The sequence below is a fragment of the Zootoca vivipara genome, chromosome 15 (assembly GCF_963506605.1).
Source record: "Zootoca vivipara chromosome 15, rZooViv1.1, whole genome shotgun sequence".
NCBI lineage: Eukaryota > Metazoa > Chordata > Lepidosauria > Squamata > Lacertidae > Zootoca > Zootoca vivipara.
Window position 1 is genome coordinate 34,482,349 of NC_083290.1, and position 26,819 is coordinate 34,509,167.

General features: G+C 46.3%; 1 protein-coding gene across 4 annotated transcripts in view; it reads left to right on the forward strand.

Annotated features, from left to right (window-relative positions):
* Positions 1–26,819, forward strand: part of PKNOX2 (PBX/knotted 1 homeobox 2) — a 417,302-nt gene that overhangs the window by 48,913 nt on the left and 341,570 nt on the right. For 3 of the 4 annotated variants that reach the window (XM_060268541.1, XM_060268540.1, XM_060268543.1), the window contains exon 2: positions 7,858–7,960. The exons of the other annotated variant lie outside the window; for it this stretch is intronic. The gene's annotated coding sequence lies outside the window, so the exon portion shown is untranslated. The remainder of the gene's footprint in view (positions 1–7,857; positions 7,961–26,819) is intronic. 4 annotated transcript variants of the gene reach the window in all.

The window sequence follows — 26,819 nt, forward strand, 5'->3', positions numbered from 1 at the left end:
ATACAACCTTGTGAAAGGAAAAGGTTTGCACTTCACAAGTGTAAATGCTTGTGCCCCACCACCACTGCCACCAGAAGATGCAGCTTTCGAAATCCTTTAGTGGGACTAGCTCACTCTGTGGTTACCACATGATGGGAAGCTGTTCTCTCCTGACATAAATGTACCCTTCCCTCGCTTTCCTTCTTCATACTGACGAACGTGCAAGGATATGCCTGCTGCTATCTGCAGGTACCCACCACTTTGTCCATTTGTATCAAATCACAGCCTAAATTTGTGCTTTCTGACTTCTTCCTGGAGAACTGTGCAGCGGCAAGAGTCGGTTGCTGACACGCGCTGGGCTTGACAATGCAGCCATTGATTGTGTTTATGTCCTTGGGTGGGTCTAGGACTTTCGCCCTCCCTCAAACACTTTTTCTTAAGGTCTGCGTGCCGTCTGTTTCCCACCTGTAGTGGTGACAAGAGCGGAGGAGACCTTTTAGGTCATGAAAATATATAACTTATAAGGACTTCATTGTCTTTTGTGTGTATGTACCTAGACTAGGGATGGGCCAATCTTTCAGTTTTGGTTTCCCTCAGCATCTTGTTTCGCCCCCAGTCCTATGTTCAGTTCTCCACACTCCCACATCGCTTCGTGATTTATTTATTGATTGATTTATTTATAAACTCCCCATGAGCATTCATTAGCATTTCTCCTCATGTACACATGATTGTGATTTTTAATTACATGCCCTTCACCCTAAGATCCCAGGGCAGGTTGCAACAGTGAAAGACCGTATTAAAAACAATTTAAAACATTTTAGAACCCTGAAAATAGGGGGGGGGTCCCACAAATATGCCCTTCAAGAGTCAGAAGCCAGGGTAAAGAGGTGCATATTCAGCTGTATAATGAAGGTGACAGGACACACTTCTGTGCGGACAACACAGGAGGTGCCACAATGGGCTGCAGGAGCTTTCCTGCCCCCCCCCAAGCCTTTGAGGGCAGAGGAACTACCAAGAGGGCCCCCCTCTGTCAATCTCAGCACCCTTCAGAGTCTGTAGGGAAGGAGGCAGCCTTTCAGGTATTGGGGCCAGAGTCATTGAGGGATTTGAAGACTAACATGAGCACCTTGAATTGTGCCTGGAAATGCACTGACAACCGGTGCGGCTGCCTTAATGCAAGGGTTGTAAGAGCTAAACAGAACCCCAGCCAGTAATCTGACAGCTTCATTTCCTACCGAGGGCAGCCCCATGTTAGGTACCTTTGTCTAATATACAACTGATTTAGGCGCCCTTAATATGTGCACGGTCGCGCATGTGCACATTGCGCCAAACTCGGAAGTAACCCAGAAACGTCACGGAAAGGGGTGGGGTGGGGTGGGGCGGGAGGGGGGAACGGGGTGTTTGAAGGATTTTCAATGGGTTTTCCGCTTATATATGATTTCACATCTGCATGCGGTGCCTTGGAAAGTAACCCCCATGTACATGGGGAGTTGCCTGTAAACATTTTTTGCAAACCAGTGAACCCTAAGGCGATGCATTTGTGTATCCTATTTTCACTGATTGATTCCTCTGTATCTACACTTCAGTGTTCAGTCTGCTCTCCAGATACTCACTGCTGCTGGGGGGGACTTCAGGACCTCTCTTCCTCTTCCTCAAGGCCCTTTATATTTAAGAAGGAGAGTCCCTCAAACAGAGGTCTGCGAAGTAGGACCCACAGATACTCCCTTTCTGACTTGCCTAGGTCAGTGAGTGTTTCCCAGCCTGTGGGTTGCAAACCACAAGTGGATCCCAAAACTTGCGCAGGTGGATCATGGGCTTTTATGAGTAAAACCAAAATAATGCTGGTACGATGGATGCCACTAACAACTTTTTGTTTTGTTGGCATATTATAACACTGCACTGACACTTGTGGCAATAATGCAATTTGTCACCATAACAAATGAATGTGGACTTGTGTGTTGTCATGCCAAAAAGTTTGTGAATTAGTAGCAGCAGCAGCAGCAACAACAACAACATTTTGATTATTTATATCCTGCCCATCTTGCTGGGTTGCTGCAGCCACTCTGGGAAGCTTCCAACACACATAATAATAATAATAATAATAATAATAATTAATAATTATAATAATTTATTTGTATCCTGCCCTCCCCAGCCGAGGCCGGGCTCAGAGCGGCTAACATCATAAGAAAAACATATAAAAACATAATACAACATCAAACATTTTAAATAAACTACTGTTTGATATTACAGTCGTACCTTGGATCCTGAACGCCTTGGTATTCAGGCTCCCGAATGCCGCAAACCTGGAAGTGAGTGTTCTGGTTTGCAAACATTCTTTGGAACCTGATTGTCCGACGCAATTTCTGTGGCTTCCTGCAGCCAATCAGAAGCCGTGCCTTGGTTTCCGAACGTTTCGGAAGTCGAACGGACTTCTGGAAAGGATTCCGTTCGACTTCCAAGGTACCACTGTATTGTTCTAAGAAAGCCTCCCCACCCTGCTTTACATGTCACCTTCTTACAAATTACCAGTACAGTAGATCAGTGTTTCTCAACCAGTGTGCCTCCAGATGTTTTGGGACTACAACTCCCATCATCCCTAGCTAGCAAGACCAGTGGTCAGGAATGATGGGAGTTGTAGTCCCAAAACATCTGGAGGCACACTGGTTGAGAAACACTGCAGTAGATGATGCAGAGATGTGCTGGTCCAAAATAAAATGGGACATTTGTCTCGATTTTTAACTCTCCATTTGGAGGGGCAGGGTGAACGGTTGTGAATGCGAGTGAATATTTCAGTGCCATCAAATTGGTTTTCAGGTTAGGCCCTCCTGGAGCAAGGCAAATTTGAGCCAACAGCCTGACTGTTTAATAAAGTGAGGTGCCATTTAGAACGTGCTTAGCAGATGTGATGTGTCACTGAATAGATGGCAGATACCATTCTGATCCTGGATTAGCGCAGGGCACAGACTCCACATTCTTCCCTTTCGAGTCATTTTGCTTTTTGCCGTTTGCTTGTTTGCCTTCAAATGCTCTCTTAACATTTCTCTGCGCCTGCTCTGCCAGTTCCCTACTGTGCTGGTATTTGGAGCTGGTTCTCAGGCTGCCTTCTCTTGCTGATTGCGTGTGTGTGCCTGGTTGGATATATTTATTTTTTAATTTGGGAGTGGAGCTGAGGGGGTCTGTCTAACAGCCTTGTTGCTGCTGGTCCAAGAAGCTGGCTGGGTTCCAGCACCTGGCCATGACATACAGCACCCTTCATGAAACCAGACAGAATTAAACCCTTTGTTTCCTGTTTGCCTGGCTGGCTTAAAAAAAAAAAAAGGAGCAGAAAAGCAGAGAGACGAGAGTGCCCAACAAGACAGTCTTTGTATTAATTTAATTAATCAGTTTAGTGGGGGGGGGGGGAAGGATGGGCGCTCATGTAATAAATGCATGTTTTTCTTAGGGTTTTGAGATAGTGATGCTACAAATGTGGGACCTGATCTCTTTGCCTGCAGGACTCCTTAGATACTTGATGCCCTCTTGTGATCTGGCGTTAGGGGGTGGCCCTTTAATTAATATTTATTTTACAAAATTTAGATACTTTTTGGTTGTTAAAACAAATCAAAACCGCTCTAAACAGTTTACAACGATATAAAATGAAACATTAGAAAATATAGATTAAAGGAAGGTATTAAGACATTTAAAATATTAAAACACATGTAACATGTAACATGGGACGCGGGTGGCACTGTGGTCTCTAAACCACAGAGCCTAGGGCTTGCTGATCGGAAGCTTGGCGGTTCGAATCCCCGCGATGGGGTGAGCTCCCGTTGTTCAGTCCCAGCTTCTGCCTACCTAGCAGTTCAAAAGCACATCAAAGTGCAAGTAGATAAATAGGTACCGCTCCGGCGGGAAGGTAATCAGTGTTTCCGTGCGCTGCTCTGGTTTGCCAGAGTGCGCTGCTCTGGTTTGTCATGCTGGCCACATGATCCGGAAGCTGTCTGCAGACAAATGCCGGCTCCCTCGGCCTATAGAGCGAGATGAGCGCCGCAACCCCAGAGTCGTCTGTGCCTGGACCTAATGGTCAGGGGTACCTTTACCTTTTAACATCTGCATGTCTGAATAGACTTGCCCGAACCCCTCCCCCCAAAAAAAAGAAAGAAAGAAATTATAAATTAGCATATGCAAAATTGTGTGGTGGACCTGTTGCCCCCAAGTGTTTTGAAGTACCCACCAAAGACCCTGATCTATCCCAAAGTGTACAGTGGTACCTCTGGTTACGAACTTAATTTGTTCTGGAGGTCCGTTCTTAACCTGAAACCGTTCTTAACCTGAGGTACCACTTTAGCTGATGGGCCTCTTGCTGCCGCCACGTGATTTCCATTCTCATCCTGGAGCAAAGTTTGCAACCCGAGGTACTACTTCCAGGTTAGCAGAGTCTGTAACCCGAAGTGTTTGTAACCCGAGGTGTTTGTAACCAGAGGTACCCCTGTATTCCATAATCAACCGTCTAATATTTTCCCCCTCCTCCCAGCTCTTCCAGCTTGAGCTTGCTCGAGTCCCCAGTCATGGCGGTGTTGTGTTTGTGCATCTGTTTCACGATGCAATGACTCACACCTGAATCAAGGCATAGGTATGTGCTAAAAGTCTTGGTTCAAGTCAGTCATGACATTTAAGGCCGATGGGATAAAAAAAACAAACTGGTATTTTTTAACTTTCTGAAACCAGTCCCTTCTCTTACTTAACTTCTTTAATTTTGGTTATAAATTGCCTAAGATGTTCCAGCTTCTAAACACTTGCTAGGTGTCTGAAGAAGGCAGGTGAACAGCTGATGTGGGCAGACTCTAGAGGTCCCCTGCTGGGATGTAAGCCTTGGCCCATGCCCAATAATTCGGACTCCTGGTGCTAAACTTTCACGAGACTATGTTGATGTTGCAGTGCTTCTCGGTCAATGGGTGAAATAGCCCAGGGCTATTGAAAAGTCGTGATTGGTTGTGCTACCTGGGTTTCACAGAGTTGGAAGGGAGGTGATTGCAATGAACTGCTTGGCTCCATCACCAATGATGACAGCTGGTGGGTGGGTGGGTATAGCTTGGGGAAAATGCCCTGCTGGGCCAAGATTGGCCCATGGGCTAATTCCCCACCCCTGCTTTAGGACAACTGTTCCTTAAATGTGCAGGGTATTAGCAAGTTTACAACAACAGAGGGCATGGCCCTCAGTAGAAGATTATCTATTTTTGGCTGTGTTTTGGGTCGCTACTGAAGACCTTCAGTTTTTCCCAACAAGCTTTTTAAGTGGAGATATTTATCCCAGTCTGTGTCTGTTTTGGATTTGAAATTTGTCAGTCACTTTTTCTTGCCCAGGACAACCAAAAGCACCTTGCCACCAAACAAATAGATGGAAGTTGTGCCTGGGAGGAGAGGAGCTGGAGAAAGCAGGGGGCTCCTCAGTTGCAGTGGTTCTGGAAGGTGGGGCAGGCTGGGTAGGGGGCAACCGGCACAGGCAAATATATGGCATTGCTTTTTATTGTTGAATTTATTCTGAATTCAGTCTGAAATTGCTTTGAGATGTACTAAACGTTGCTTTGAGATGTTGGAACTCCCTCCCTATTGACATCAGGGACGGGTTTTCACTGTACTCTTCTGGGCACCTGCTAAAAACTGTTTTTGGTTAGGGAAGCTGTCATGTGTTTTGATCTGGTTTTAGCTTATTGCCGATTTAAATTATTCATTGAATGTTTTAAATAATCATTTTTAATCCTTTTTATTGATAACTTGATCGCTCTGTTCTCTTTTGTAAACCGCTTTGAGGTTTGATTACAATCAAGCAGCATATACAAGTTGTTCAATTTTTTTTTTTAAAAAAACCCAAATAGATGGGGTGAAATGAAATAAATTTGAACACAGATTCAGAGAATCAGAAGCCAAATTCTACTTGGGTGATGAAGCTTTCCTATCATGCATGTCTCTAGAACAGTTGTTTCTGAGATGTGGGAAGACTTCAGGAAAAATGGTGGAACTCCCTCGTGTGCTCCCTCAAGGGGCTCCCTGGATCCTGCCTGTAGAACCTGGATCACACAACGGCCATAAAATTATGTTGAAAGATGCCCATTGCACCTATGAGCTCCTTGTTGCTGTAGAATGATAGGGGAGGGTTGAGCATGTGGAATGTATTCAGAAGTTCCCAGGTTTTTTAAAAAAACATAATAATAATTATGATTTTCATTTTTATACATTTCAACATTTTTACAATCATTTTAATATCTCGAAACTCGACTTCCTTCCCCCTTTTTGCAGTTCCTTAAATTTATTTTTTTTATATTTTCCGCATATTCCAAATTAACTTAATCATTTATTCATCTGCTTTCAATGTATACTCTTATAAAACTGCAGGTTATTACAATAATCCTGCTAATGTCCTTATCTGTTTACAGTTCGTCTGTAAATGTTCAATCAACCATTTCCATTATTTTATAAAATGTTTATCTTGATGTCTCATTTTTCCTGTAAGTTTCACCATTTCTGCATATTCCACAAGTTTTTGTATCCATTCTTCTTTCGTCGGGACTTCTTCTTTCTATTTTTGGGCAAATAACATTCTTGCCGCTGTAGTGGCATACTTGAATAAATTCCTTTACAATTTGGGTAGTTCTGTCCCTATAATTCCCCAAAGGGTCCCAGGTTCAGTCCTCACCAACTCCAGTTAGAAAGGTTCAGGGATCCAGCAATGAAGAAAGACTCTCTGCTCAAGATTGTAGAGAGTCAGCCCTACTTAGAGTCGACAGTTCTTCACTAGATAGACCAGGGGTCCCCAGACTTACCCGCCTTTGGGCCGTCGCCCGCCGTGCCGATCGTGCGGCGGGCCGGAGGGCGGGGGAGTGCGTGCGCAGTGGGCCGGAGGGTGTGGGAGTGCGCGCCAGTGCGCATGCGCAAACCCATTTACTGGCGCGGTGGCACGCTTCCAGGCCGGAAAAATTGCCGAAAATTGTTTGTGCGCATGCGTATGGGCCTCCCCCGACCCGGGAGTGCACCGGAAATGACCTCTTCTGGGTCGGGAGAGGCCCATACGCATGCGCAGAAACGATTTTTGGCGATTTTTTTTAGATCTGGAAGTGCGCCGCCGCGGAGCGCCGCAAGAGCGGGCGGCGGCAGTGGGCGGCGGGGGTCGTCGCGGGCCGGATTGGGAGGCCAATTGGGCCGCATCTGGCCCTCGGGCCGTAGTCTGGGGACCCCTGAGATAGACAAATAGGTTGACGGTATCGACTGCAGCTAGCATATGAATCTCTGGTTTACATCAAGGCAAGAGCACCTAGAGCTTAACTCTTAACTGTGTGTTCTTGTGGTGATTTTTTGAAATTGTCTCCATTGGATTCATATCCTTATAGGTGGTTCCAGGTATTATTATTATTATTATTATTATTATTATTATTATTATTATTATCCCAGTACGTTTCCAAGCACATTTCAAAGTGTTGGTGCTGACCTTTAAAGCCCTAAACGGCCTCGGCCCTATATACCTGAAGGAGCGTCTCCACCTCCATCATTCTGCCCGGACACTGAGGTCCAGCACCGAGGGCCTTCTGGCGGTTCCCTCATTGCGAGAAGTGAGGTTACAGGGAACCAGACAGAGGGCCTTCTCGGTAGTGGCACCCGCCCTGTGGAACGCCCTCCCAGCAGATGTCAAGGCACTAAGCAACTATTTTACTTTTAGAAGACAACTGAAGGCAGCCCTGTTTAGGGAAGTTTTTAATGTTTGATGCTTTACTGTTTTTAATATTCGGTTGGAAGCTGCCCAGAGTGGCTGGGGAAACCCAGCCAGATGGGTGGAGTATAAATAATAAATTATTATTATTATTATTATTATTATTAGAGAGGTCTTATTCCATCTTTTCTTCAAAGGTGGCAAAGTTATTGATGGTTCTACATGTGCACACTCCTGATCTGGAAGATAAATTTGGAAGTGCAAGCTGCTCTATCTCCACCTGTCAAGCAGTCCAAAATGGTATGTCGATCTCTCTCTATGAATTGCTGTGCTTTTCTCAATGGCCTCTTCTCCCCAAGTCTTAGAAGAATTGTATGCTCTTAATGAGATTAATCCGGGTTGTGTCCAATGTTAGTTATACTCAGAGTTGACCCACCTGGGTTTTTTTTTTCCATTGTAGCACTAAGTTAAGGTCACTGATGTTTGTTTCAGTGGCAAAATGTTTGGTGGCTGCTGGACATTGTTGTGCAAGAGACTACATAAGCAGAAATCTTACACTAGTGGACAGAGAATGTTAGATTAACAGCCATGTGTAATTTACTGTACATCCATTAATTCTAATGGGTCTACTCTGGGTAAAAGTTAGCTGGATACAAACTTCTGTTTCTTTTTTAATTCCAGTTAATGAAAACCTAGTGTCTGTGTACCAGTGGGTCTTCTTTTTCTTCGGCGATTACTCGTAGCCAAGTAAGATTGCCTTCCATGAACACAGTTTTAACAGTGAGTCTGTAAGTGACTGTGGAAGCCAATTATGGATCCACACGTCCTTCCACAGTGGGGACATAGGTTTGCGGGCAGGAGTTGATCACGGTGAGGGTTTGCCAAGCGTGCCTTCGTCTTGGCACATTTCTCCTTTTGTCCTGAGTTTGAGCATCTTGAAAGCCCATGCCACTTTTGGTAAAGGCTGTTCTCCAATTGTCAGTGTTTATATTACATTTACTGCCCAGGTCAAGCACGTTGATATTTCCCCATGTGATCTTGGGGACTCAGGTAGCCAAGGAGGAATCTCAATGTCTCACATTTAAGGAGAACTGTCAAACTGTCAGATGTGTAACAGGACTTGCCTTGTTGACCACCAGCCTCCTGGTTTGATGAGCAGCTGTATGCTTGCATAGCTTCCAGGAGTACCTGTAGCCAGAGCACTTACTTTTCTCTGTGTGGATGTACTGGTTGATGGTGTCTATCGAGCTCTGTAGTTCAGTACAAGGTTATCAACCATCTACACCTGATAGGGACATAATCCTTCTCTCAGTGGGGTTGTCAGGCCAGGACTTTGGGTCAGACGTCCAGGGGGCATACCCTCCAACTCCCGGATTGAAAAATCCGGGATCAGCTGTGACGCGGCACCAGAAGTCGCCTCCAGACATGTGTAGAAGCGACTTCCGGTGCCAGCGCCGCCTGATTTCCGGTGCCCAGACATGGGCAGAGCGGCACCGGAAGCCGCTTCTACGCATGTCCGGACATGTGTAGAAGTGACTTCCGGTGCCGGGCTGCCCGTGTCTGCATGTCTGGGCACCAGAAATCGCAGACAGCCACAAGCCGGGACATGGCCGCTGGCAGGAGCTTTTTGGGATATTTACGGGATATAATCAATTCGGGATAACAGCGGGAAACGGTAACAAAATAGGGGGGGTTTCCCGCGAAAAATGGGAGACCTGGCAGCTATGCCAGGGGGCTGCTCAGCAGAATGAGCAAGAGGACCCCCCAAATGCAGCATATTACCAGATAAACGTTGCTAGCTAGAAACGGGTGGAGAGGACACATATAAAACCATCAAGGCAAAGACTCTAAGATTACTTGCCTGCACCCCTGCACTTCCTTTCTCTAGAACTGAATTTTGCAACTTTGCATTCAGAGTATGTTAGGAGGACTTTATGACAATAACTGATGGGAATATATATATATATATATATATATATATATATATATATATATATATATATATATATGACTTAAAGGACAGTAGTACTTGAGTTTTTTAATTCCTTTGGTTGAGCAAGCACTGGAGCATGAACAGAGGCTAACAGCAGGCCTTTCTGCAAGGCACGAAATTTGCCACCTGCACATTGGATCAGCTGTTGTTGAACTACAACTCCCATCAGCCCCAGCCATTACCATGGCCAATAGTCAGAGAGGATAAGAATCACATTCCCCACCAGTTGTTATTCAGAGGTGATTCACAGCCCTCATGGCTTCTAGCCGTTGCTAGCTCCTTGCCCCATGAATTTGTCTAGCCCCCTTTTAAAGCCAGCTGAGTAGGTGACCACCACTGTGTCACGTGATGGTGCATTGCATACTTTAGCTGTCCACTGTTGGAGGCAGTATGCCTCTGAATACTAATTGTGGGGAATTGCAATTCACAAGAGTCTGTTTCATTCATGTCCTGCTTCTGGATTAGATGGGCTTCTCGATTAGCAGGACTCTTCTCGTGTTCTTAGGAATTACCATCTCTTGGTTTACCATCTCTCCCCGTTGCAGTATCTTTACTAATCTGCTGGCTTTTGACTACATTACAAACACCCTATATTTGCTTAGTATAAAAGTGATACATTACAGTGAAGGCTGGTCCATTAAGGCAAATGAGTCAACTGCCCCCACAGCCTTAGCCTGCCTTCAGCCAGCTTCTCATCTGTCTCACTTCCTATTTACAACCAGTCCAGGGGGTGGCACTGCCTGTCAGCTTCCTCCTTGTTAGTCTCAGCATTGCCCTTTGTGGAACTCAACCGGGAGGAGAATACTGACAAGACTAGAATCAGATGGCTCTACCTGTCATTTGCTCTGGCGCCACCTACTGTTGGGCTCCCTGTCTTCCTCCCAATCAGGGCTACAGGGTCCCAGCCACTGCTGGATACACATTTCCTGTTGTAAGAGCAGAAGTGCCTAACATAAAAGTTTTCCCTCTGATTGAATCTGCCCCCCACCAAGCACAACACAGCACAGCACCCTGCAGATCCCATTTACCCTGTGCCACTCTCTTTCTTCCTAAGCTTCAAGCATCCTAAGGAGGCAGCGCTGGCGCCAAGTCCACTACAAATCCTCCCAGGGATGGCATAGCATGTGCGCATATCTCAGACACCACTTTAAAACCACTTCCTTAGGGGGACTGGAGACTGCAGAAAACCAAGGCTCCAATTGACCTTTTCTGTTACCAATCCATTGAACAGGAGAAGAATTCCTCAGCCATCCTTGCCCACAGGGAATAAAACGTGATGTTCAGAAGCTTTCTTTAAAAGAAAGATAGAAAAGGGAAAGGTCTAACTGCAAGGCCAGATTAGAATGCATAGCAAATCTATGCTCGGGGATTCCACACACCTCCACCAGCATTTTGTGCATGTACTTTTCATTTGTTTTAAAGCAAAAACATTTAGGGATTTTTAATACCACCAATCCAATCCAGTCGCTCAAGACTTAAGAAGCAGACCAATGTATCAACGTATAAAACCTAACCAGGAAGTATTGCAATGGAAATAGTAGCAGGTAGCAAGTTGTAATATTTGTGTGAGTGCTTTCAAATGTTATACAATAATAATTATTATAATTATAATTATAATTTATTATTTATACCCCGCCCATCTGGCTGGGTTTCCCCAGCCACTCTGGGCGGCTTCCAACAGAGAAATAAAATAAAATAATCTATTAAACATTAAAAGCATCCCTAAACAGGGCTGCCTTCAGATATCTTCTAAAAATCTGGTAGCTGTTTTTCTTTTTGACATCTGATGGGAGGGCATTCCACAGGGTGGGCGTCACTACCGAGAATGCCCTCTGCCTGGTTCCCTGTAACTTGGCTTCTCATAGCGAGGGAACCGCCAGAAGGCCCTTGGCACTGGACCTCAGTGTCCGGGCAGAATGATGGGGGTGGAGACGCTCCTTCAGGTATACTGGACCGAGGCCATTTAGGGCTTTAAAGGTCAGCAACAACAGTTTGAATTGTGTTCGGAAACATACTGGGAGCCAATGTAGATCTTTCAAGACCGGTGTTATGTGATCTCAGCGGCTGCTCCCAGTCACCAGTCTAGCTGCCGCATTCTGGATTAGTTGTAGTTTCCGGGTCACCTTCAAAGGTAGCCCCATGTAGAGCACATTGCAGTAGTCCAAGCAGGAGATAACTAGAGCATGCACCACTCTGGCGAGACAGACTGCAGGCAGGTAGGGTCTCAGCCTGCGTACCAGATGGAGCTGATAAACAGCTGCCCTGGATACAGAATTAACCTGCGCCTCCCTGGACAGCTGTGAGTCCAAAATGACTCCCAGGCTGCGCCCCTGGTCCTTCAGGGGCACAGTTACCCCATTCAGGACCAGGGAGTCCTCCACGCCGGCCTGCCTCCTGTCCCCCACAAACAGTACTTCTGTCTTTTCAGGATTCAACCTCAATCTGTTAGCTGCCATCCATCCTCCAATGTTCACCTAGAATCGATTGTGTGTGCAATCCTATAATAACCCTGTAAGGTGGGTCAGTATTACTATTTTAATCCACCTACTGCAGATGTAAGGGTAGTGTGTTGAATGCCCCTTGTGAGATTTATTTGAGGCACAGTTGCATGTGCCTAGGGATGTGCATATTTAAGTTTTTCTAAATTTCTCATTTTCCCAACCTGCTCTTTGCATTTCCACATCAATGTGATTCTTATGAAAATCAATCAGAAAGTTCCTCCTAATATACACATTTTTGCAAATCACTTCCGCCTGATATAATGCATTTAGCATGTTCTTCTCGTGAATACAGTCATACCTCAGTTTAAGTACGCTTCGGTTTGAGTATTTTCAGTTTAAATACTCTACGGACTGTCTGGAACGGATTAATCCACTTTCCATTACTTTCAATGGGAAAGTTCGCTTTAGGTTAAGTACGCTTCAGGTTAAGTACAGACTTCCGGAACCAATTGTGTACTTAAACCGAGGTACCACTGTATAGGCATTTGTTTGCACACTCTAATATATTGAGTTTTCTGCATACTGCATGGTTGGAGAACTGCGCTGCAAAATTCAGAGAAGTGCAAATTCCAAAGGATGGCTGTGTTTCAGTTCACGTATTGTTCCAGAAAGTGTGAGCCTACATAACTGTTTGTGTATGTTACGTTCATTTCAATCTAAGAGAAATATCAAACCAATTCTTAGACAGTCATTAATTGCATCTCCTTCGCAGACTTAGAAAAACAACAATGATGCGAATGCATACCAATCGTATTTGCTTGAGTGATTTCCATTCTTGACCGCAAACGAGCAGGCAAACTGCAGCAATTTCTGCTTCCTTGTCCGTTAGCATCAGGATTATCAAACATTCCTTGAAACACTCCACCAGCTACAACTAAGTGGAGCTAAATGGTATGAAATATACCTTCACTTTATCACTGATACAGCTGCTGCGCAAAAGATGGTGTGGATTGCTGCTGCAGAGAGAGAGGACTAGAAGTGGCAGGGCAGCATACCTTGGCTAACCATGACAGAAAACTCCCGAATATTATGAGATATTTGGTAGGGGAGCAGACTGCCTTGGGAGGTGGTCCAATCTCCTTTGATGCAGGGTGTTTAAGCAGAGGCTGGGCAACTGTCTATCAGGGTTGCTGTAGCAATGCATCCTGCATTGTAGGACCTGCATTGTAGAACTTAGCTGGATATCACCCTTGGGTCTAAATTGTGCTGCAGAAATACAGCATAGGCTTGACTCTTCTATACATGGGCTATATGGGAACTGGCCAGGGCTGGATTTAGGTTTGATGAGGCCCTAAGCTACTGAAGGTAATGGGGCCCTTTATATGTCCAGCTGTCCTTTGTCAAAAACAAATTGCCACTGTTTTTGTGTTGAATATATGCTGCATGGACCTAATAATGAAGCCATTTGCACATGTTGCCATGCAACCAGTCTCTGCCGAATGTAAAAAGGTAAAGGTAAAGGATGCCTGACAGTTAAGTCGAGTCGCAGATGACTTTTGGGTTGTTGCTCTCATCTCGCTTTACAGGCCGAGGGAGCTGCCGTTTGTCCGCAGACAGTTTTTCTGGGTCATGTGGCCAGCATGGCTAAGCTGCTCCTGGCGCAACAAAACACCGAAACCAGAGCAGCGCACGGAAACGCCGTTTACCTTCCAGCCGGAGCAGTACCTATTTATCTACCTGCACTGGCGTGCTTTCGAACTGCTAGGTTGGCAGGAGCAGGGACCAAACAACGGGAGCTCCCCCTGTTGTGGGGATTCGAACCGCCAACCTTCTGATCGGCAAGCTCAAGAGGCTCAGTGGTTTAGACCACAGCGCCACCCACATCCCATGCCGAATGTAGGCACCCTATATATAGAAATGAGCAAACCAGTGATATTTTAGGGAGGAGGCTGGCAGGTGGGGCCCATTACTTACACCATAGGAGCCTTCACAACACAAAACACTGTTGCTGTATGTAGGTTTTATTTTATTTGTTTTTTTAATCTTATATTTTGGAAATGAACATCCAGGGTTTTTTTTCCCTTTAATTTTTTTTAGGGGCCCCAAGAGAGTGGGGCCCTAAGCTATAGCTTGTTTAGCTGATATGTAAATTCGGCACTGGACCTGGCCGCATATTGCTAGTTGAACTTTTCAAAAATGACATTGAGCAAGCAGCAGGGACATAAGCGGACACCTAAATCGAATCATATATAATTGTAGAGTTGGATCCCAAGGGTCATCTAGTCCAACCCCCTGCAATGCAGGAATCTCAACAAACGCCCCCCCCCATCCAATTTGGAATCATACCAGACCCTGCTTAGCTTTAGTAAATGTGCTAACAATTTTATTGCTGCATCACGAGGGGATTGATACAAGCAGTGGTCTGATGCAAGAATAGCTTGATCAGGTCAGAACAGCCAAATTCCTGTTTAAAATAGATTCCTCCCCCATCCTTGCGTCGTGTCATTTCGCCAAGTATTTTCAGCTTCATTCCAGCAGGAGCTCTTCAAGGTCTCATGCGGAGGTCCTTCCCAGCCCTCCTATCTCAGATCCCCTTTTAGCTGAAGATAACAGGGATTGAATCCTGGGGCATTTCTGCATCCCAGGCTCTACCCCATTACCATGGCCCCTTCCCTATGGCAACACAGTAAACAGAGAGCGGTAGCTGCTCCCCATACACATTTGATGCTGCCATTTTTTGTGTGTATGGTGAGCATATGTTGTCCATCTTTATTAATCCCTTAAAAAAAGGAGAGAGGGTAGATTGTCCAGGTTCTTAGTGTTTTTGGACCTGCCAACTCTGATTTAAAGAACAGGGAAAAAATGTAAGCGTTTGCAGTTTTTTTTTAATGTTTTCCTTTATAATGTGAATTGCAAAAGCCTCCAAAACTCTTACTGTAAAATCCCAGACATGTTTATTCAGACACCAGTCCCACGAAGCTCAATGGGGCTTCCTCCCCAGAGTTTGTGTGCCTAGGAAGGCCAGCTTTTAAATATCACATAAGGCTGGTTTGCATCACACTTTCTCTTGCACAACCCCACTCAGCTGTCCTCCAAAAGTGGAAGGGACGCGGGTGGAGCTGTGGTCTAAACCACTGAGTCTGTTGGGCTTGCTGATCAGAAGGTCGGCGGTTCGAATCCTTTACCTTTACCTTTATCGAAAGTGGAGGAGTTGTGAAAGGTGTGACCTGGGATTTTTGCAGTCCCAAATAGGTAAAAAGGTAAAGGCCCCCCTGGAAGGTGCAGTCAAAGGCGACTATGGGGTTGCGGCACTCATCTTGCTTTAAGGCGGAGGGAGCCAGTGTTTGTCTGCAGATAGCTTTCCGGGTCATGTGGCCAGCATGACTAAACCACTACTGGCGCAATGGAACACTGTGATAGAAGCCAGAGCACACAGAAATGCCATTTACGAATGCAGTTTTGTAAGACATCAGACTTACAGATGCTAAGCGTACTGTGTGGGTGTTGGGGAAAAAAAATCATGTAAAGGTGGGTTTCACTGAGAATTACACTGAGCTATCAACAGGCAGTGTTTTGTGGAACAATGATAAGTTGGCAGTAAACGCAAGTCTTGGATCCGTGTTGTCAGAACTAACCATCTCTTAAACCCATTCTCACACAATTCCATCTACACTTCTCCCTCTGGACCAAATTCCTGCCACCACCCCAGATCATCAGTTAGGGGATGGGTGAAGGGGTTTCTCTCTGTTTTCCTTTCCCCCCATCTTAAGTTCAGTTCTTGGCAGCTATGGGTTGCATAGCTCTGCTTACAGCTCCTCAGGATGGAGCAAGCTCAGGTGCCAATTCCAGCCTGAGCCTCCTGGTGCCAGTGACCTCACCTCTCAGCTTGGCTCCTCTCAGAGCCCAGGAATCTGCTTCCACGCTCCACAATGCCTCCTGCAGAAGCTTCTGGCATTCCCGCTCCTTCTTCATCAGCTCCCACTGCAGCCTTCTCGTCTCTGCCTGAAGCTCATTCAGCTGGGCCATGAGAGGTAAACGGCCATTCAGGGATTGCTGGGAGTCCACCCAACTGCTGCTGCCGTGGCCGGAAAACTGCACTGCACAGTTTGAAGAAGTGTGGCTTTCGAAGGATGGCTGTGTTTTGTTCTGCACATCGTTTCGGAAAGTCCAAATTAGCTAGGATCACCTTTAAAAGCAAAGTGAACTGAATTTCTCTTTCATCCCGACCATCATACTGTGCTCTCTGCCTGCTCTGATGTACCTTAACATTGCCTGCTCCAAGTGATCTCGTCCTTCCCTCTCCCCTCCAAACAGAAACTCCTAACAAGATTCATTGCGTGAGCCCATGGTCAGTTTCAGGTCGATAACATAAACTGCCATTTCTCCATCAAATTACTTGAGTAATGAAGTATATTGCAGTCCCAAAACTTCAGCATTTAACAGTTTAATTGGTGGTATTTATTGGCAAGCTTCTAACTCAGCGTTTTTGCTGTGTTGCCAGAAGAGAGATGGACTTGCCTCCAGAGCCGGTTTGATTTTTGCACTCTAGACTTGTGGGAAGCAATTATACCTGCAACTGACATAAGAGGAAACTTACGGGGGTGGGGAGAGGTTTGAGTACAAACAGGCGTTCCTTAGTCAGTAGGAGTTTTGGCGGACAGATATATTTTGCTTGCTGATATTCAGATTTTACGCTTTGAATTTAACACCACAAAGGGTCTTTTAAAAGTCTAGGAGATGCTGTATGCTGCTTGATTAGTGATGGATTTCCGTTTTTGTGCTGTTGAATTAGCTACCGAAGGGAATTACATTCAAAAGTTTTAGGATTTATTAATAATGAACAAATTAGGGCAGCAAATTAGGACTCCAGCTGAGGAAGAAGCAATCCAATGGTTTCATGGAAGACTGGAGGTCAGTCATCACATATTTTGATGCTGAACCAGTGAATGGGGACAGCCAAATTACCGCAGCCAAATTATAACTCTGTTCAGATGTTTATCAGGTAGATCAGGAGTGGGGAGCCTCAGGCCCAGTGGCCAAATCCGACCCTTTCAGACCCTCAGAGCTAAGGATGTCCTCCCCTCCACAGCAGTAGGAAGCAAGCTTGCTCCACTTCCATGTGAAAGCCCTTGAGATATTTGAAGATAGCTATCATATCACCTCTCAGTTTCCTCTCCTCCAGGCTAAACATACCCAGTTCCCTCAACTGTTCCTCATCAGGCTTTGTTTCCAGACTGATTTCTGCTTTGCTTCATAACACTAAGCAGGGCGAAATAAAAAGTGAGCAACCAGGGAAGATGAATGCAACTTCTCTCATTATTTCCATTATTTGCAAGGAGGGTGGGGGTTCTGTTTATTGTGTTCCCCATTACCCATTGTGAAATCTCAATAAAGCCGAAAGCTATTAAAATGCGGTACAAAAATATGCTTTTAAGTCAAATGACCACTTAGTTTGTGGGTGCTAAATCACTGCAAATGCAGGTCGTTTTTATATTGCCTTCCATCAGGTGAAAGGGTGCTGCTGTCCAGTTGTTCCCTGTGATTTGTACGGAAGATCGTTGCCCTCTGAGTGGCAGCCAGACTTGCAGATTGCAGAAATATACATGTATTTCCCATCCATCCTGGCTGTCGGCTGAGCGTCGCTACTTCTAGAATATGCTTCTCAATCAAGGCTGGCATTTATTGCATGCAAAGTGTGCCTTTTTCTTCCCCAACACTGGGGAGTGTGAGTGGTTCCTGCAACTGCATGGGACAGGGTGATTTCCTGGATCTTTGCAACCCAATTAGAAAGGAGGGGCATCAATCAAGTGAGAAAGACACAAGTGATTGGCTGTACCTGGCGCCGTGGTGCAACAGATCCCTCCGGCGCCCCGCCCCCCACCCTGTTTCCCAGCGCAGCCAGCGGGCGGGCGCAGCTGCACTGCGCCATCCAGCCTGTTGTAGGGCCAGCCCTGGGCCAGGGGGCGCTGCCCGCCCCCTGTTGCAACGCCCCTGCACATGGCGGAGGCGGCCCCAGGCCCGCACACCTCCGGAGAGCGGCCTGAAGCCGCTGAACAGCGGAGGCGCGCCTTGGGCAGCCTCAGCCGCGCTTCTCAGCGGGCGCAACGGCACCCCTGGTAGCCTGGCGCCCTGGCACCCCGCGCCACCGGGGGCGGGCCTAGAGCCAGCCCTGTAGTGATATTTGCACCCCACTGCAAGGAAATTGGCCCTGTTCCGTTTTTAGAGAATGGGACCTTGTGGAGTCTGGATAGCCTGAGAAGTAGGATAGGGTAGGGGTATGGGTTTGTCATTTTTGGTTCTTGTTTCTATTATGTACTTTGTGTTTTTATATCATATTTTTATGTTGCAAACCACCCTGAGATCTAGGGATCAAGGACATTAATAATAATAATAATAATAATAATAATAATAATAATAATACTTCAGATGTAGTGTTGGTTCAGACTGACCCCTAGTCATTGGCTTTAGTCAGGAATCTGAGCCTTAGTTTGTAGAAAGCATTGTGGGTACCTCTACAGTAAGTAAAAGGTAAAGGGACCCCTGACCATTAGGTCCAGTTGTGAACAACTCTGGGATTGCGGCGCTCATCTCGCTTTACTGGCCAAGGGAGCCAACGTTTGTCTGCAGTTTTTCCGGGTCATGTGGCCAGCATGACTAAGCCACTTCTGGCGAACCAGAGCAGCCCATGGAAACGTCGTTTACCTTCCCGCTGCAGCGGTACCTATTTATCTACTTGCACTTTGACGTGCTTTCGAACTGCTAGGTTGGCAGGAGCTGGGACCGAGCAACGGGAGCTCACCCCATCGCGGGGATGTGAACCGCTGACCTTCTGATCGGCAAGCCCTAGGCTCTGTGGTTTAGACCACAGTGCGACCCATGTCCCCTACAGTAGTTTCACATAATTGGGCTCTCTGTTTACAGTTGCTCTTAATGGGTGTTAATTAGCAAACTTGCTGTTAGGCTTGAATAATCTTCAGATACTGATGTCCCGCCTTGGCTCCAGGAATCCTGACAAATTCTGGGCCATAGGCTGTCATCCCAGAAAAAGTTCTCTTGACAGAAGTGAACAAGCCTAGCAACTCTAGACTTGTTCACGTGTTACACTGAACACCAGTACAACAAGCCGTCTCTGCACAGGTACGTGTTTTTGTGTGAAAGAGCGTACACACTTGCTTATCTGTACAGCTCATGGTATGCTCAGAGTGCACACTTGTCGAATGCTACATGTACAGCTGTAGAGCTCAGCTATTATTATTATTATTATTATTATTATTATTATTATTATTGCAGTTTGCATACGTGTTGATTGTGACATGCAGACAGCCCTTTTGAAAGTGAATTCTCTTCAGCTAGTTGGCTGTTTCCGTTCCTTTCTGTCCCCCAACATTTTGTGAGAGGATGTGACTTACACACACATTTTCCACGAGAGAAGAAAATAGCCAAGCAAATCAATGAAAGCTGAAGTGAAGCTGATGGAGGGCTCAGAGGTGGCCTTGCTTACAGGGTGGTACAATCTTGAGAGACATTCTGCTAATGTTCGGCCTTTTCTTCTAAGTTTTTTTAAAAGCTGAAACGTAAATGGATATATGACCTTGCACTAATGTTTTTAGGGGGTGTACAAGCTACCTTTCATTGGCCCAGATAGGGCCTTGGGGTTTTTATTTTTACACGCGTCCCAAGCGAAGACAAAACACCCACAAGCATTTTGAAGTGCCTACTTTCATCTCCACTGCTGCCTTCTGTTGCCCTTGCTCCCAAGGACCCCAAAGCTTTCCTTGGGCAGGAGATGAGAAAGATTAAGGGGGGGCATCATATTCCCACTGAGGAGGGCATGGAGAATATATGTCCCAGTGGAATGTGCCACCAGTCATGTCCACTTTATTGGTGGGGTGTCACTTTTCTTTAAAAAAATGTTTTATTAAGGTTTATAGAGAAAAATAAAAAACTTAATATCTTCCCCTTCTTAAACCAAACCAAGTCTTTTATATAGATACTATAAAAACATAAAGGGGGGGGGGGATAGAGTAGGAAAAAGAAATAAAAAAGAAGAATATAAAATAGGTTAAAAGAGAAAGATAGAAAAATAAATTCAGAAAGTAAAGAACTTCCCACTCTTCATCTGGCTGCTATATAAAAACAATATTCAATCAATATAACACCCCACAAAGCCACTTTCTATAAACAAACATTATCTTCGATCCTCAAATCCAGATGTCGTTATTTTGTTTTCTTTTTCATGCAAAAAGATTATGAGAGGTTTCAAATCTTTCCAACGTTAACAATGACTTTTCTCCTGATTAAACGTGTCAATTTCACCATCTCGGCTAAGTCCGTTCGTTTTAGCAGCCATGTGCCCTTCCATCTTTGTTGCATATACAGTAAACCAAGTTCCATGGTCCTTTTCTAACTGTATACCCATAAATCCCAGCAGGAAAAGTTCTGGTTTCAGTTGAATATCAATCTTCAAAACCTCTCTGTATCAAATGTGGGGTCTCACTTTGTGCTGAGTGCATCGGAACATGTAGTCCTTGTGGTCTGTCACTGGTGGAAATGTCACACAGTGCTTTGCTTTGCATGCAAAACATTCCAGGTTCAACCCCCAGTATCTCCAGAAATATCAGAGAGCCACTGCCAGTCAGTGTAGACAGTACTGAGCTATATAGGCCAAGTGTCTGATTGTATAAAGCAGGTCCCTATGTTCCCCCTGCCTGAATTTTTATTGTTATTATTTTGGTGGGTGCAACATGCAGAGGCTCAAGGTATGGGATATAAAGGGTCCTGCTCAATGTGCAACTGCTTGCAAACTTTTATGAGCACCAATCTTTGATTACTCATTACTCACCCTTAATAGGCAGGCCACTTACTCATCAGCATAAAAGTCGGAAAATTTGCATACATTATAATGTGCTGGTTTGAGAGATGGTGCTTGCTGCTATGCCTGTGCTTGATTTGTGCCGATTCTCTGTCTGCTTTAGGAGCACAGGCCTGGCTTGATCTTGAACTTGCTGTTGAGTTTTAGCCCGCCGAGCCGACAGTGTTGGGCTGTAGCTCGAAAAGGTCGACTCACGTCGACTCCAGTGCAGAACATCTGCCCCTAGGGCACACAAAAATGAGCACGGAGAAGAATGTAAGTTCTTCCTATTTTGTATATTCTATAATATGGTAGTCAGTTGCTTTAACGCTGTTAATATCCCCTCCGCAAAATAAACAGTTTTGTTTCACCACCACCACCCATTTGATATTCTACATTTATTATTTTCATTCCCCCTTCCAGTCACCTTTGCCTTAACCAGCCACCTCACCAGGGAATCCTTTCTTTGGTAGTGTCAGAATGCTGCCAGCAGCTCCTGGCTGGTTGCCCAGGAAATATAAAGAAAGGGAAAGGTTTCTTACCGTCCTTTTAAACTCAATATTTACAGAGAGGGGCTATAGAACTCAGCCTCTTGGATAAAGGTGTTGTCCCAAGTGAATCTCCACCCCCTGTCTCTCCCACATCCTCGTTCCTCATTATCATCATCTCCTCTACGGGTGCTGCTACGTGCCCCCTGTCTTTGAGCTCTTTGCTCTCCTACTTTCAAGGCTTGCCGGGTTCTGGGAGATGGAGGGTCTGGAATGCTTTCCAATGACACCATGTCTGTTAGCTGTCACTCCTCCTCCTCTCCCATTTCCCCCCAACTTTCCCCCTCATCTGCCTCTGAGCTGTGACCTTCTGCAAACCACGGTTGCAGATCTAGACTGTCTTCCTCTTCCTCCTCCCTGGAAGGGTCAGGATGGGGGAGACAGTCTCCACCATTCCTCCTCCTCTGCCCAGCCCCTGACAGGTAGCAAACAACATTATATTTTCTTCAACTAAGCCTTTTCTTCTTCAATATGATTACCTGAAGTACCAATGGCACACACTGTCCCTAGCCCCTGCCCCTGCTCCACCACGTTCTGATAAACAAGACATCTAATTTCTGAACTGTTGTCTCAATACGGGTAAATAACCAGCGCCATGTGAATTGTCAACCAGATTTAATGCTGATCTAACATAATTGTTAGTTTACCATGCTGCACTGAAAAAAATATTAATGGCGCACTTAGAAAAATCTAGCCACATTCACATTTTATGTACAAATACAAAATATATAATAATAGTAATAAAATGCTAAAAGTAAGCAAGCATTTAATTATTCTTCACTTTTAAAAAATCTGCTTCCTAAAAAGCAAAGTGCATTCAATTAGTAAGTGAATATTTTCTGGAAAATATTTTTAACATTCGAAACATTTCTAATTCAGCACGAGATTAAAGCAGAAAGGTGTGTGCATTGTTGAAAATGAAATAAATGCATGACATCATGACATTTTTCAGATATAAAACATTATACCCTCTCTTTTCTGCTTTTGGCAATGCATGCTGCTGATTGCTGAAAATCCCATCAGGAGTGGAGAGAATCTGGAATTATTATTATTATTTTAAAAAAAGGTTGTCTGTAATGCCAATGCAGGGTGCAGAATGAAAAAGCAGTTCCACTGCACATTTAAGCACATCAGATTGTATAGGAACCACAACAATGACAGCGAGCCAAGCGATATGAATATTGTTTATTTGTGTAGCTGAAGCCTTTGCAAAAAAAAAAACAATGAGCCAATCAAAGTCATAAGCTGGGAGATCAAGAACAGTGATGAGAAGTTCAGAGTGAAAAGTCGATCGCAAGATCAGTATGGATGGCTCTTCACAAGCAGCTGTATGTGAGGCGGGATATTTGGGGTGGGCATGAATTTTTCAATTCCATCAACGAGCTTTTCAGCTTGCTTTTGACAAACTTTGTCACCTTCCCTACCTGGTTCATATGTACAGATGCAATTGTTGCTAGGATTTGTAGGGACCCAGATGGCGCTGTGGTTAAACCACTGAGCCTAGGGCTTGCTGATCAGAAGGTCGGCGGTTCGAATCCCTGTGATGGGGTGAGCTCCCATTGCTTGGTCCCAGCTCCTGCCAACTTAGCAGTTCGAAAGCACGTCAAAATGCAAGTAGATAAATATGAACCGCTATAGCGGGAAGGTAAACGGCGTTTCCATGTGCCGCTCTGGTTTGCCAGAAGCGGCTTTGTCATGCTGGCCACATGACCTGGAAGCTATACGCCGGCTCTCTCGGCCAATAATGCGAGATGAGCGCGCAACCCCAGAGTCGGTCACGACTGGACCTGATGGTCAGGGGTCCCTTTACCTTTACCTTTACAATGGGTCTCGTTGTGGGGGGAGACCGTGATCCGGCGATCTGGGTGCCTACTCACTCTGCTGTCCAATGCTGAGGGTTGATGGCGGCAGCAGCTGGTGTGATGAGGCAGAGCCACCAAGCCACTCTCTTGACTGCCACTATTGCTACAGCTGGACAGGACTGACAGAGCAGGTTGGAGGGAAGGTTGGAGCCATATTGATTAATCCAAATCCCATCACCCCCAGCCCATGGTCAGGGATGAAGGGAGCTGTAGCATTTGAAGAGCACATGCTCTCTGCCCTGACCTATATGAAAACCAGGAAGATCCAGATGAATGGTACCCAACTTCTGGTTGGGCAGTCCAGCCATGTGTGATTTCATGCAACAACCCCCCAGTTATAATAGAGTTGTGAAATGGGTCGGTGATCGGCTCAAGAGCTTGTCAAATGCTTTTATTTAGAAGAATTTCATGCTGTCCTTCAACAATTGTCTCAGGGTGGTGTCCAATAGTTAGAACAAAAAAATAAAATGCATTCTCGTGAAAATAAGTAGACTTCTTGAACTTGCAAACTATGTGCCCTCGTTTTCAGTTTCATAGGTTTATCAGCTCCCCACCCAACCTTGCCCCCACCCACTCATCACCTAACTGTGCTGTCACTCACAGTGGGCAACATGTGAAATCTCCAAACTGGATTTGGGTGGCAACGGAGATTAAACTACACCCCCCCCACCCCGCTTTCTAGGAGGAAAGAACTACTTGTTTTGAATGAGGGTCAAGAGATTTATGTCTCTTACTCATCTTGAATAATTCTTCCTTTAGAATTCCCTTCACTGTACTTTACATTTTATGTTGGAAATAACTTTTGAAGGCTAAAAAGGCTTGACAAAAACAGTACTTCAGAAGTTCGTTTTGAAAGCATTTCAGAAGAAATGCGCTGATGAGTGTCCCAGGATGAGGTTACAGGTCAGGGTCAGGGAGAGGGAGTTTGGTATTTTATCTTGGGAATAAGTTGTTTGGAAACGAGAGAGAGAGAGAGAGAGAGAGAGAGAGAGAGAGAGAGAGAGAGAGAATGTGATAAAGTCTTGTCTGCTGGGGATGCAAAATAATTAGATGTTTAGAAGTGGGGTTTTGAAAACCCACGCTGAGGAGCCTGGCTTCAGAGTTGATTGGTCTGCCGTTCCTTGTTAACTGGTTAAATTGCTTGCTGAAAAGGCCCGGATTTCTGCCTTCGGAAGCTAGAGTATTTGGGGATGTCTATCCATCCTGTCTTTTTCTTTGAGAAGCCGTGTGTCCTACTCTAGAGAGGATAGTTTCCCACTTGAGTGGCTGCCAGGGGACAGTTCTCTTTCAAGACATCCTCTACTTGAAGGACTGTTGTGTCCAAGTCTGGCTTAACGATTTTTTTAAAAAACCATTAGAAAGAGGGGAAGGATCCACAGCATTTCCCATTCTATCTGGGTGACTTTAGGCCAGTCATTCACTCTCAGCCTAACCTGCCTCGCAGAGTTGATGTGGGGATTGAATGAGAAGGGGGACAACCATATACCCCACCTTGAGCTCTTGGGAGAAATGGTTCAATATGAATTCATCCCCATTGGTCTCAGCCAGAGCACATCTGGACAAGTCACTTAACGAATAAATGGGATGAAAGTCAACTGTGGTGGCTGGTCTATTAGGGTGAGTGTGGCACCGCCACCTCCACTTGGCGGTTTTCCTGCTTGCAAGCAGCCCAGGGTGTGGCATTGCTTGCCAGCTTCCTCCTCCTTGGTCTCAGTCAGGGCAGTCTCTAGGCCCGGGTCCGGTGGCACGGGGCACCAGGGCGCCAGGCCACCAGGGGCACCGCTGCGCCCGCTGAGAGGCGCGACGGAGGCCGCCCCAGGCGCGCCTCTCAGTGGCTTCAGGCCACTCTCCAGAGGCGCGCGGGCCTGGGGCCGCCTCCGTCGCACGCAGGGGCGTCGCAACAGGGGGCGGGCAGCGTCCCCTGGCCAGGGCCGGCCCTACGGCCAGGCTGGGTGGCGCAGGGCACCGGCCCTCCAGGCAGCAGCCGTGCTGCACGCTGCACCCGCCCGCCTGCTGCACTGGGAAATGGGGCGGGGGGTGCCAGAGGGATCTGTCGCACCACGGCGCCAGGTATGCTTAATATGGCCCTGGTCTCATTGTTGTCCTTGTGGGACTCAGCCAGGAGCAGGATGGGGACAAAACTGGAACTAGTTGGTTCTGCCTGTTGTTGGCTCTGCCAACTATTGGTCTCTTTGCTTTCTGCCTTACCAGTCCCAATGGGACTTGCCACCACTGCGTACCAGAGGTTTTAGGGAGGGAGATAAATGAATAGCAGGGAATTTAACTCTTGCCTCCACAGTTGTGATCCTGACAACAATTGCCCATCTCACCATTCTATTAGCCCTGGGCAGAGAGGCAGGCGGAGTATTCTGTTGGCAATAAGGAAAGCTTCTTCTAGATGACTCCCCAGGCCTCTTCCAGCACTATAATTTTATGACTCTATAGCAATGGGTCAATAACGCTATGCTAAGGTCCTGACTGCAGGGTGATTGCCTGCTTTATTTTATTCTTCATTTGTTTAAATAATTATAGATCACACTTTTCATTTTTTAAAAAAATGCAGCAAGGCAGTACACACAAAACTACTGTAACACTAAAAGCATCACAGTGAAAGCATCAATAGGAGCATTTTTGAAAGGTTGGGTGGGCGGAGGGGAGCAGGTGGACAGTCTTGTCTGAATAACACTGTTCTCAATAGATAGGTGGGCAGTGAGTTTCATAGGGCAGGGCTAGTAAAGGCCAACCGAACCTTATAGCATGGGCAGTGGTGCTGCATCGAGGGTTCACAGGTTTGTGCTATGCTGCCTGCCCACCTAGCAGGGAGCCTGGGCAGCTGATACAGCCCTTGGCAGGCACATCCCCCTGATTGGGGATGCAGCCATTCAACAAGGGGTCCACGAGCATGGTGGCCAGGCTGGGCTCAAGGGGTGTCGCAATAGGGGGCGATGGGGGCGGGGTGCCCCGGGCTCCACTCTATGGGGGGCAGTGCGGCGCTCCCTCGCCACCTCCACCGATGGCTGCCGCTACCGTGGCAACGGCGTGACCGCCATTGCGGAGGCCCCAATGTTGCTGGCCTTGCTCCTCACTTCTTCCTGGTGGGGCGGAGGCAAGGGGCGGACCAGAGAGCAGTGTCAGCGGCGTCCGCTGATGCCCTTCGCCGCTCTGCCTGAGTAGGAAGAAGCACAAAGCACGCGGCAACCCCCTCTGTAGCTCACTTTGCTGCTTCTTCCTGCTTAGGCAGAACAGCGAGGGGCGTCAGCGGAGAGGCCCCTTGCCGCTCTGCCTGAGCAGGAAGAAGCAGCAAAGCAAGCTACGGAGGGGGTTGCCAGCGCTGCTGCTCTAGCATCTGGATCCTCGGATCCAGGCGCTGGAGCACCACCCCCGGCAACCCGCTCCATAGTGTACACATGCGAGCAACCCGCCCTGTTGTGCGCATGCATCATGACGTAGCGACGTTACGTCAC